Raw genomic sequence first — 12,771 nt, forward strand, 5'->3', positions numbered from 1 at the left:
CATCTTTTGCTAAGTTAGGCCACAGTAACAGCATGATAGCATGAATCATGCACTCATTCTTAAAGTGCCCACCTGGAAATGATGCATGTTTTATAATACATTAGTGAGGCCAGACACAGTGGCTCATGCCTGTAATTCCAGCAGTTTGGGAGGCCGAGGCAGGTGGATCACCTGAAGTCAGGAGTTCGAGACCAGCCTGACCAACATGGAGAAACCCCGTCTCTACTAAAAGCACAAAATTAGCTGGGCATGGTGGCTTACGCCTGTAATTCCAGCTACTTGGGAGGCTGAGGCAGGAGAATCACTTGACCCTAGAAGGCGGAGGTTGCAGTGAGCCGAGATTGCGCCACTGCACTCCAGCCTGGCAACAAGAGTGAAACTCCATCTCAAAAAATAATAATAATACATTAGTGAAAGCTACCTGAACACATCTACCTTCAAAAATTTCTGCAGCTTACAATAATGGTTAATTTCTCACTTACGTTGTATGACTTATGTGTGTCATTTGTGGCACTATCCATTCTTTATTCTATATTCTCTTCATCCAGGGACCCAGGCAGGAAGAATAATCAATCCCATCTGGGACACACTCTTCTTGTGGCAGAGGGAGAGAGCAATGGTTCTGAAAGCTGTGCTCAGGAGTGCATGCTCAACCTCCACTCACATTTCAGTGACCAAGCCTGACATCCATGGGATGGGAAGTAAAGCCTCTCACAGGAACAGCCACCAAATTATTGAAAACAACAATATAAGCTACCACATATTTCTAGAAATGCTTTTTGTTTTAGAGTCTATTTATCCAGTGTTTTTTGGTTTTTGAGACTGAATCTCGTTCTGTTGCCCAGGCTGGATGGAGTGCAGTGACATGAACATAGCTCACTGCAGCCTCAAACTCCTGGGCTCAAGCGATTCTCCTGCCTCAGCCTTCTGAGTACCTAGGACTACAGCTGTCACCACACTGGCATTTTTTTTTTTTTTTTTTTTGAGATAGGGTCTTACTCTATTGCCCAAGCTGGAATGCAGTGGTGCAATCATGGCACACTGTGGCCTTGACCTCCTGGGCTCAAGTAATCCTCCCACCTCAGCCTCTCGAGTAGCTGGGGCCACAGATGTGTGCCACCACACCTGGCTAATTTTTTTTATTTTTTGAAGAGAGAGCATCTCACTATGTTGCCCAGTCTGAATTTTTTTATTTTTTGTAGAGACAAGGTCTCACTATATTGCCCAGGCTGGTTTCAAACTCCTGGCCTCAAGTGATCCTCTCACTTTGGCCTCCCAAAGAGCTGGGATTAGGGGTATGAGCTGCCACACCTATCCTTATTTATCCAATGTTAATATAATTTAACCAGCACAGAATCTCTTTTGCCATTCTTTTAGTTCAATTTTTCTGTTTGTCCTTTTCTTTCTTTTTTTCTCTTTCTTTGAGACAGGTCTCACTCTGTTGCCCAGGCTCGAGTGCAGTGGCAAGGTCATGGCCCACTGCAGCCTCAACCTCCTGGGCTCAGGTGATCCTCCCACCTCAGCCTCCCAAGTAGCTTGGATTACAGGTGCGCACCACCACACCATTTTTTGTAGAGATGGGGTTTCACCATGTTGCCTTGGCTAGTCTTAAACACCTGGGCTCAAGTGATACACCTGCTTCCCAAAGTGCTAGGATTACAGGCGGGAGCCATCATGCCTGGCCTGAAATTTTCTTCAGGTTTGTGTTTTAAACAGTGTATAGCTTGATTTTTTTTTAAATCTCATGTTTCCACTTCATCCTCCCAAGTAGCTGGGATTACAGACGCCCACCACCACGGTTGGCTAATTTCTTTGTTTTTGTTTTGTTTTGAGATGGAGTCTTGCTCTGTCACCAGGCTGGAGTTCAGTGGCACAATCTCGGCTCGTTGCAGCCTCTGCCCCCGCCCCAGGTTCCAGAGATTCTCCTGCCTCAGCCTCCTGGGTAGCTGGGATTACAGGAGCATACCACCACGCCCGGCTAATTTTTGTATTTTTAATAGAGACGCGGTTTCGTCATGTTGGCCAGGCTGGTCTCAAACTCCTGACCTCAGGTGATCTGCCCACCTCAGCCTCCCAAAGTGCTGGGATTATAGGCGTGAGCTGCCACACCCAGCTGCCTGGCAAGTTTTCAAGAGTTTCTTGATATTCACTTGTGCTTTTAGCCCCTTTGTTTTTCTAAGCATGCTTGTTTTATATTCTGGTTCTAAAATACCTAATATCTAAAGCTAGTGTGGATCCACCTCTACTGCTTGTCTTCTCTGCTTATTTCCTCAGGGGGTTTGTGGTTTCTGGTTGTGAGTTCATATTTATTTAGAACCCTATCTGTGGGAATTCTTTGAAACCTGGGTTGCCAGTGAGTTCTTCCAGAGAAGATCTGTGTTTGTTTTGGCCAAATACTGTAGGCACCACCTATCCAGGTTCATTTCAAATTAAAGTGATTGTGGGCTTTTGGACTATGCAAATTGTGTGGCCATTTGATAGTCAGACTTTTTGGCCATGAATCCTCCAGGGGAATGTTTTCCCCTTCTGCTCAGAGCCAAGGCACAGAGAGACATCTTTAATTGCTGCCCACCTCTGTATGGCAGATTTTTTCCACCATAGTTTATCCTTCACCTGAGGACATATTTCTTCTTGAGTCTCAACCTGATGTTGCAATTTGACTCTTATCCTGCCTGGACCCAGGTGAATGCTCCTATAGCTGGTAGCAGTATCAGTGTTTACCTATCTCCAGAGATAATTTTGAAAATGTTTGTCAGTACAGGACATACACCAATGGATCGGAACAGATGCAGACTGTACCTCTGCATAATTTCTGAACATCAATTGTTTGACTTCCTAGGCTTGTGTTCTTGTTTTCCTCCTAGCTTCAGATAATTTTCCTGACTTTTTTTTGCAGGTGTATCCATGCATTTAAGAGGGTATTCTAAATATTTCTTCTAGCAATTTTACATATTTTGTTGTAGTAATTTTTGGAAATATATAGTCCTCAATATTGCCAGAAATAAAGTCCACGTAAGAAGTTTATTTGGCTCATGCAACAAAACACTTAAGGGTGTCCAAAGCTGGAGCTGTGACCTAATGTAATATGGGACCTAGGTTCTCTCAATCTTCCTGCTTTGCCAGCCTTAGCATTTACTTACCACTTCATAGGCACATGATGGCAGTTGAACTTCCAAACTTCAGGTCTGCTTAGAGGCAGGAATAAAAGTAGCAAAACACTTAAAGAGTATACTCAACTAGGCTGGGCGCAGTTGCTTACGCCTGTAATCCCAGCACTTTGGGAAGCTGAGGCAGGTGGATCATGAGGTCAGGAGTTCGAGACCAGCCTGGCCAAGATGGTGAAACCCCTCTCTACTAAAAATACAAAAATTAGCCAGGCATGGTGGCGCACACCTCTAGTCTCAGCTACTCGGGAGGCTGAGGCAGGAAAATCATTTGAACCTGGGAGGTGGAGGTTGCAGTGAGCCAAGATTGCACCACTGCACTCCAGCCTGGGCAACAGAGCAAGAATTCGTCTCAAAAAGGCGAGGGACTGTACATGTTTGAACAGAACTTTGACAATGTTTCTCATCCATTCCATTCTGTCTTCATATTGTTTTTTTCATTTTGAATTCTCTAGGAAAGCTACACTCCTGTGTCCTAGGGCCCTACAACAAGCAAGACAGGCATAACAGCTGGGAAACCAATCAGCTTAAACTGAGACAGACAATATCAAACGGGCAAGTCGGGCCCCACAAGAACATCCACCCTAAATCCAGAAGGCATTATGACCACATCTCTTCAGCTGCCTGGATTTCAGGTATCAATTAGATCTTCTACAAAGAGGGTACTTGGTCTGTAAACGGGTCCAAAGGTAAGAGTTCCACTGCTAAAGATCTCTCTCTCTTCTACACTAACATGGTGGGGCAATGGGGAAGAAAGCAGCGAGAAGAGGTATGGAGGGTTTTGGGAGGGAGTGGGAGAATTGGAGGCTAGAGAGATTGTTTCTGTCCCACCATCTGTGTGACCCCAGTGCCCAGCACAATGCAGCCCAAGGAAAGGCACTGGTCCTTGCATTGAACGTTTACTGAGCATCTACTACACGCCAAAAAGCAGGATGGGTGCTGTGAAGGCAGAAACGGATTTGGAGATAATCTCCGCCAGGCAAACTGAGGTCAAGGTTTTCGTTCGTTTGTTTGTTTAGAGAAGAGACGGAGAAGGTTAAGGTGTTTTTGTTTGTTTTGTTGTTGTTGTTTAAGAGTCTTGCTCTATGCCCAGGCTGGAGTGCAGTGGCGTGATCTCGGCTCACTGCAACCTCTGCCTCCCGGGTTCAGGCAATTCTCCTGTCTCAGCTTCCTAAGTAGCTGGGATTACAGGCGCGCGCAACCACTCTCAGCTAATTTTTGTATGTTTTGTAGAGACAGGGTTTCACCATGTTGGCCAGGATGGTCTCGAACTGCTAGCCTCAAGCGATCATCCCCTCTCGGCCTCCCAAAGTGCTGGGATTACAGGCGTGGGCTACCGCGCCTGGCCTATGTCAAGGTTTCAAGAAGGTTTAGAACTCGGTATCTACTCCCCTATTTTCAACAGCGTAGTCAGTCCCTAAAGTTGACCCGCTCCAGACTGTACTGCGCAGGCGCCCGCTACCTCTGCGCTCTCTCCCGACGCCCAGCTCAGACAGTGAGTCCCGCATGCGCACTCGGCTTTCTCTCTGACGCACCCCCGGAAGCACTGTCAGCTTCGGGGGGCGGGACCGAGAAGCATTTCCGGGGGCTGAAGGTACAGGGTGAATCTGTTGCGGCAGCGGAGGCTAGAACAGGCCTGCGCCGGCGGCGGAGAGGATCTCTCGGGCGGGGTATGTGAGCGCTGAGCCCTTGGCAGGTACTGCGTGGCCAGGACCACGGGCGGCAAGGGTAGGGGAGGAGAAGTCGGTAGGGGAGTTAAGGGCTCCTCTGCAGGCCCCAACGCTCGCGCCGCTGGCCCCGCCAGGCCCATTCCGTGGACCGGCATGCCAAAGCCCCGCGCGGGAGGTTGGGGTCCCGGCGCTCCAGCTCCAAATCCCGCAGTCTCCTGCCCACACGGCGCGCAGACCGCGACACCAAGGCCTTTGGGGCAGCCTCTTGCCCAAGGTCACCCTCGCGGCCGCGGAGCTCCGCCGGCCACAGCGCTTAGAGATCCCGCCCCCGTCCGTCCGCTGGCCTTTGGGGGCGTAGGGTGGGCGCGGCTTGACGGCCTCGGGTTCGAGCCACCAGTGCGTGAGGCCTGACGAGCTGAGCTGGGAGAAAGACTGCGCCTGGACTTCGCTGATCTTCTGTTTAAGTAAAACATTCAGCAACCCCCGTTGCTGTCTCTGTCACCTGTTGTAACCTGCCCTTTTTGTCTTTCAGCTAGGTCCCTGTCAACCTGATATTTCTCTCCACTTTGTCTTTGTCGGGGTATCTGGATCCTGTTTTATATCTGTCTCCACCTTGCTTCTGTGTCTGTTCACCCTGTCTCTGCCGCTCAGCCGTTACTCTAATTCAGGGCCTGTCAGTCTGGCTTTTTGGCCATCTGTCTGTTTCTCTCTTTCTGCCAACTTTGTTTTTTCCTCTTGTTTCTCTTTCCTAACTGAGTTTGTCTGGGTGGGGCAGGGCTGCCCAGACCTCTGAGCCGTGGAAGGTGACTCATGACCCCGTGAAGCTCCCTGCACTGGTGACACTCTCAGTGACTCGACCGCAGTTTGGCCTCAACTCTGACAGATGTCGCTCAACATAAGTGTCAGAGTGCAGGAGAGCTTGTCAGGGAGACAGGAGGCCCATTTTAGGACCAGAGCAGCTTGATGAGTCCTCTCCTTTTCTCGCCTGTGGTTTTTCAGGCCTGCACAGCTTCCCAAATCCCTTCGCTCCGTCCACTCACCACGGGATGGTCTCCAGGGATCTCTGGAGCCTGCTCTAAGGAAGGATCAGACTGAGGTCTTTGGGGCTACTGGAACGTAGCAGGGTTTCTGGGATAACTACATGCTTAGTTCAGAGATTGTGTCAGCATTTTCAATTAAATTATAAGAAACCGAATAATTGGGAATTTATTATTTGCTTTACAGAAGTACCACGGGAGAAATAAACCACACACAAAAGGACAAATGTCGTTTGAGAGCACTTAAATGAAGTACCTAGAATGAACCAATTAAGAGATGGAAAGTAGAATAGTTTACCAGGGGCTGGGGAGAGGAGTTATTGCTTAATGTTACAGAACAGAGTTTTGGAGGATGATGAATAAGGTCTGGAAATGGGTTGTGATGATTGCACAACATTGTGAATGTACTTCACTGAATTGGACTCTTAAAAATACTTAAAATTGTTAAGTCTTAAAGTTTTATGTATATTTTATACAATACAAAAAACAAAAACAGTATTCATTGGAGACTCCTGAAACCAATAAGCTCCTTTTACATGTAATTTTTCAAAATTCATTCTGTAGGTGTTAGGAACACAGTTGAACCTGTGTTTATTGATTCCTACTCTCTTTACAGCAGTGGGTACAGCTGAGGTTCTTAGAAAAGTTTAGTTAAGTGAATTTGGTTAAAATCTTCCTCAAGCTTTCTACTTACTTTCTGCCCTGGCTCTCCTCCCTCCTCCTTTCTTGGAATCAGTGCAAGAATCTGCTCATAAGTAGGATACTTGATAATTATGCTTTTCACAGGAAGAAAACTCATAAGGCTGAAAAATAGCCCTTTTATTATAATGCAAAATTATGTGTTATTTCTTGAGTTTTGTTATGGGGGATGCCTTTGTGGTTTTTTTGTTTTTTAAAATCTCTTATTTAAGCTATCTATTTGCCCTTAAGGTAGTTTATCAAGCTTTCTAATAAGATATCGCAACTGAATTACTACTTTATTTAATTGAATCCTAGATGCTGTTATTTCATGTACCACCAAGGAAGAGAGAAACCCTGCTAATTAAACTATGGCTTAATGCGCTCTTATCCTTTAGACTTTTTATTATTGAAAACACTTTTAGACTTAGACACTGAAACATGGTATCAATGCCTATTCTAATACATATATACAGAGGAAAAATAAGAATACATTGGTTAAAGTGTTCATTAAAGTTAACATTCCAAGTTCTACTCTTCTGGGTACTTTTCAATTCAGAGTGTGTCCATATTTTTTCTAGAGTGTCATCCTTTGTGTCATCAAGAACACTGATGAGGACCTCAGCAGTTCTCTATCGTCTCAGGCAGTGACAGCTATTAAAACTGCCACCTGGTGATCACATTCTGATTTCAGGAATTTTAAAATGTGAAAAAATGCATGTCTGAAAATTAATTGAAGAGTATCATTTTCATGAACTTTTTTTTTTCTTTGTTTTTGTTTTTTTGAGATGGAGTCTCGCCCTGTCACCCAGGCTAGAGTGCAGTGGGCAGTCTTGGCTCACTGCAACCTCCGCCTCCTGGGTTCAAGTGATTCTCCTGCTTCAGCCTGCCGAGTAGCTGGGATTACAGGCGCCTGCCACCGCACACAGCTAATTTTTGTATTTTTAGTAGAGACAGAGTTTCACCATGTTGGCCAGACTGGTTTCAAACTCCTGACTTCAAATGATCCACCTGTCTTGGCCTCCCAAAGTGCCGGGATTACAGGTGTGAGCCACTGCGCTGGGCCTGAACTTTTCCTTTTCACTCTATTTATATTTGCAGTTAGAATAGGGGCTTTTGTCTTATTTGTAACATATTGAGGAAAAAATATTTTTTAAAATTTGTTGATATGTTGTTAATTTCTTGAAATGAGTGCTGTTTCTGCGGTCTTTCTTGATTTCAACTTCTTATCCTGAATTCTAATGCACATGAGAGTACAGTTAAAAACATTTCCTTGGCTTTATTGAAATTCGATGGAAGGATGATCGATAAATGGGGGGTTACTTTCTCGAATGTTACCTTCCCCTTCGAATCTCAGAGAGTTTGCTGTAATAGAATGTTTGTCCTGGAAGTTTTTAAGTAAAACATTCAGCCATGGCTTAAAATTGAAGGGAGTCATGAATCAAACTTCATAAAGCAGGTGGCTTGTTTTTTTTAAAAGCATCTTAAAATAGTTTATACTAAGTTATTTGGCCAGAGTGTTCTAATTAGGAAAAAAATGGAAGAATACTGATTGACAATGGTCAGGAGACTAATAGCGCTCTTCCAAAGGATATATTAATTCTGCAAAATTACATAGTCATTGGCCATGTTTTCTAGCTTTAATGAATATGCCATAGTAATGGATGAGAGGTATATGGGAATTATGCACTGTCTTTTCAATTTTTTAGAAAATTTAAAATTATTACAAAATAAGTTTGTTTTTTTAAAAAAATACAAGAGCAGGAGCTACGAAGTTGCAGAATGGAATTTAATATAACCAAAAATGCCAGTTTTGATTACTTTTCTTTCTGCCACTAATGTACATCTCTAGTGTTTATTAGCAAATACACATGTACATAGCATCTCCTTTACATTTTCACTGTTACTCTTCCTTGCAGAAGTCAATGTGATTTTAATTTGAAGCAAAACTGAAATGGGTTCTTCTTCCTCATTCTATTTATATTGCTTTTTGATGGCCATGGCATAAGGAACTTTATCCCAGGAATACAGCTTTGCATTAGGTAAGCTATAAACTTGCTCATGATACCATTTTTAAAATTACTTACTGTAATCATTTCTCTTTTAGCAAAAATAATAATGTATTTTATTAAGATTTTTAATTCCTCTAGACCAGAAGATTCTTTCTTCTCTTCTGAAGAGATGTTACACCTTCTAAGGCCCACCAATGCCATACTTTGCACTGATAGGACATTTAATGTCAGAGAAATTTTTCTGCCAAGTGATTTTTTTGTTTAACTTAGAAAAATGTTAGATTTGGAGTTATACTGCTGTTTGAATCCTGACATGCCATTTCTGAGATGTGTAACCACTGGCAGGTCTTTTAATTTGAGCTTCAGTTTACTCATATTTCAAAAGGATGCAATGATACAGGAGTGTTGTACAATGCAGGTTTACATAGTGTGCTTTGTGAACTCTAAAGCATTTCACTAATGTAAAGAGTAGGCATAGGGTATTGGTATTTTTGTACATTTGTGCCAGGCTTTAAATTTACTGAAGCAACATTTACTATGTTTAAATGTGCTTTCTATAGTAAGCATGCAAATTACCATATGCTCTGATTATAGAACTCTCTGAAGGACTTCACAATAAGTAGCTGATGGGTCTGCTTCCCTATTATATTGCTGTCATCTGTGTTTTTAGGATGTTTAATCGGTGTTTAAATCACGTATAAAATTTTACTTAGAGTTCCTCAGCTGAATAATAGTGGCTGTTATTAAATTCATCAAAGTTGGAAGGAATCTTGAAGGTCATCTAGTTCAGGATTTCTTCAGTATGTTGCCCCTCATCTGCTTTAAAAAAGCCAAATAGCTTTTAAGAAGCATAGTGGAACAGGCTGGGATCAGTGTGTTTGTTTTAGAACTGTTGCTATTGGATTAAAAAAAAAAATACATGTGCAAAGTGACATAAAACTGCTGGTATCTTTTTTTTTTTTTTCTTTTTGAGACAGAGTCTCACTTTGTTGCCCAGGCTGGAGTGCAGTGGCGGGATCTCGGCTCACTGCAACCTCTGCCTCCCAGGTTCAAGCAGTTCTCTGCTTCAGCCTCCAGAGTAGCTGGGATTACAGGTGCCGGCCACCACACCTGGCTAATTTTTTGGGATTTTTAGTAGAGACAGGGTTTCACCATCTTGGCCAGGCTGGTCTTGAACTCCTGACCTTGTGATTCATGGGCCTCAGCCTCCCAAAGTGCTGGGATTTCAGACGTGAGCCACTGCGCCTGGCCCACTAACTGCTGGTATCTTATTAAGGTTTTTGTTTGTTTGTTTGTTTTTGAGATGGAGTCTCTCTCTTGTTGCCCAGGCTGGAGTGCAGTGGCAGGATCTCCGTGCACTGCAACCTCTGACTCCCAGGTTCAAGAGATTTTCCTTCCTCAGCCTCACGAGTAGCTGGGATTACAGGCGTCTGCCAGCATGCCCAGCTAATTTTGTATTTTTAGTAGAGACAGGGTTTCGCCTTGTTGGCCAGGCCAGTCTCAAACTCCTGACCACAGGTGATCACCACCTTGTGTTCCCAAAGTGCTGGGATTACAGGCATGAGCCACTGTGCCCAGCCATCTTTTTTTTTTTTTTTTTTTTGAGACGGAGTCTCGCTCTGTCACCCAGGCTGGAGTGCGTGGCGCGATCTCGGCTCACTGCGACCTCTGCCTCCTGGGTTCAAGCGATTCTCCTGCCTCAGCCTCCCAGGTAGCTGGGACTACAGGCATGGGCCACCACGCCCAGCTAATTTTTTTTGTATTTTTAGTAGAGACGGGGTTTCACCATGTTGGCCAGCGTGGTCTCCATCTTTTGACCTGGTGATCTGCCTGCCTCGGCCTCCCAAAGTGCTGGGATTACAGGCGTGAGCCACCATGCCTGGCTTGGGCCATCTTAAATCTAAGGATGGTCAGCGTGCTAAAGTTTGTGAATGCATTGTATATAATAAAATTATTTAGATTATTTGTGAAAATGATATTCACGTTTACTTTCCGTACTCTCAAACTATAATGATATTCACAGCCAGGCACGGTGGCTCACACCTGTAATCGCAGCACTTTGGGAGGCTGAGGTGGGCGGATCACATGAGGGTCAGGAGTTCGAGACCAACCTGGCGAACATGGTGAAACCCCATCTCTACTAAAAACACAAAAATTAGCTGGGTGTGGTGTCACACACCTGTGGTCCCAGCTACTCAGGAGGCTGAGGCAGGAGACTCGCTTGAACCTGGGAGGCGGAGGGTGCAGTGAGCTGAAGTGGCACCACTGCCCTCCGGCCTGGGCGACAGAGACTCCATCTCAAAAAAAAAAAAAAGAAAAAAAAAGTTATATTCACCTTTTCTTTCCACCTCTTAAGCTCTAGTGGGCCTGAACAAGTACTTTAGATTTAAATCTCAATTTTACTGCTTACCAGTTATATGACCTTAAATTGCTTAGCTTTTTTGTCTATCTCCAATTCTGTACAATGGAAGTAAAAAATACCTATTGAGTGGGTTGCTGTGAAGATTAAGTGAGACAGCACATATAAAGTGCTTTGCATAGACTTTGTGCAATGTATCAAGCAGTTTATATATTTGTATATGTATGTCATAAATAGTAGTTGCTGTTATTTCCTATTAATGATGACATTTTCCTAGTCACTCAGTCATGAAATTCAAAGTTGGCATTGGTACATCAGTTTGCCTTGCATTACTTTTTATTTTATTTATTTCTATTTTTTTGGGATGGAGTCTCACTCTGTTGCCCAGGCTGGAGTGCAGTGGGATAATCTTGGCTCACTGCAACCTCCGCTTCCTGGGTTCAAGTGATTCTTCTGCCTCAGCCTCCCGAGTAGCTGGGACTACAGGCACCCACCACCACACCCAGCTAATTTTTGTGTTTTTAGTAGAGATGGAGTGTCACCATATTAGTCAGGCTGGTCTTGAACTCCCGACCTTGTGATCCACCCGCCTCGGCCTCCGGAAGTGCTGGGATTACAGGCTTGAGCCACTGCACCTGGCCACATTACTCTTTTTTAAACAGCTTTACAGAGACATAATTCACAAGTAATAAAGAGGTTTGTTTGTTTTTTTTTTTTTGGTATATTCACAGATTTGTATACCCATCACCACAATCTAATTTTAGAACTTTTGTCTCCCCTCAAAGAAACCCAATTAGCAGTTGCTCCCCATTTCTTCTACCTGTAGCCATGAATCTACTTTCTGTCTCTATGGATTTGTCTATTCTGGACATTTCATGTAAATGGAGTCATACAAGATATGGCCTTTTGTGTCCGACCTCTTTCATTTAGCATAACGTTTTCAAGTGGCAGCCGTGTTGTCACATCTATCAGTATTTCTTTTTTATTGCCAAACATCCTATTCTAAGGATATATCCTGTGTGTTTATCCAGTCATAAGTTGATGGAGCTTATGATGGTTTTCACTTTTTGGCTTTTAAGAATAATGCAGTTATGAATATTCATGTACAAGTTTTAGTGTGGACATCATATGTTTTCATTTTTCTTGGGTATGTACCTAGGACAATTGTTGGATTACGTGGTAACTCTATGTTTAACTTCCTGAGGTGCTGTCACACTGTTTTCCACAGTAGCTGTACCATTTTACATGCCCATCAGCAGTGTATGGGGGTTCTAATCCCTACACATCCTCACCGACACTTGTTATTGTCTGTCTTAATTTTCACAGCCATCTTAGTGAATGAGAAGGGGTGTTTTGTAGTTTTGATTTGCATTTTTCTAATTACTAATGATGTTGAGTGGTTTTCATGTGCTTATTGGTTATTTGTATATCTTCTTTGGAGAAATGTCTCTTCAAATCCTTAATCTGTTTTTCAGTTGGGTTATTTATCTTTTTATTATTGAGTCGTAAGAGTTCTTGAGGTATTCTGGATGCAAGTCACTCGTTAGTTACGTGATCTGCAAATAGTTTCTCCCATTCTGTGGGTTGTCTATTCACTTTCTTGATGGTATCATTTGTACCTTGTACTACTGCTGTATCTTCCTGCTGACTAGTTCTGTCAGTCTCATCAATGCCACCCCTTTTCCATACCCACTGTTACTTTTTTTTTTAATTTTTTTTTTTTGAGATGCAGTTTTGCTGTTGTTGCCCAGGCTGGAGTGCAGTGGCATGATCTCGGCTCACTGCAACCTCCGCCTCCCAGGTTCAAGCAGTTCTGCTGTCTCAGCCTCCCGAGTAGCTGGGATTAGAGGC

The 12,771-nt window shown here is 43.7% G+C and overlaps 1 protein-coding gene across 6 annotated transcripts in view; it reads left to right on the plus strand.

Annotated features, from left to right (window-relative positions):
* Positions 1 to 4,751: 4,751 nt before the first annotated feature.
* The window catches only part of ZBTB43 (zinc finger and BTB domain containing 43), a 34,101-nt gene continuing 26,081 nt past the window's right edge, over positions 4,752 to 12,771 (plus strand). For 2 of the 6 annotated variants that reach the window (XM_058445270.1, XM_032165144.2), the window contains exon 1: positions 7,749 to 8,591. The gene's annotated coding sequence lies outside the window, so the exon portion shown is untranslated. Of the gene's footprint in view, positions 4,861 to 7,748; positions 8,592 to 12,771 lie in introns of those variants that run through there. The other 4 variants (XM_032165145.2, XM_032165142.2, XM_032165146.2 and 1 more) reach the window with 4 other exon arrangements.

Source organism: Hylobates moloch, unplaced genomic scaffold (genome assembly GCF_009828535.3).
Source record: "Hylobates moloch isolate HMO894 unplaced genomic scaffold, HMol_V3 SCAFFOLD_10, whole genome shotgun sequence".
NCBI classification, from domain to species: Eukaryota; Metazoa; Chordata; class Mammalia; order Primates; family Hylobatidae; genus Hylobates; species Hylobates moloch.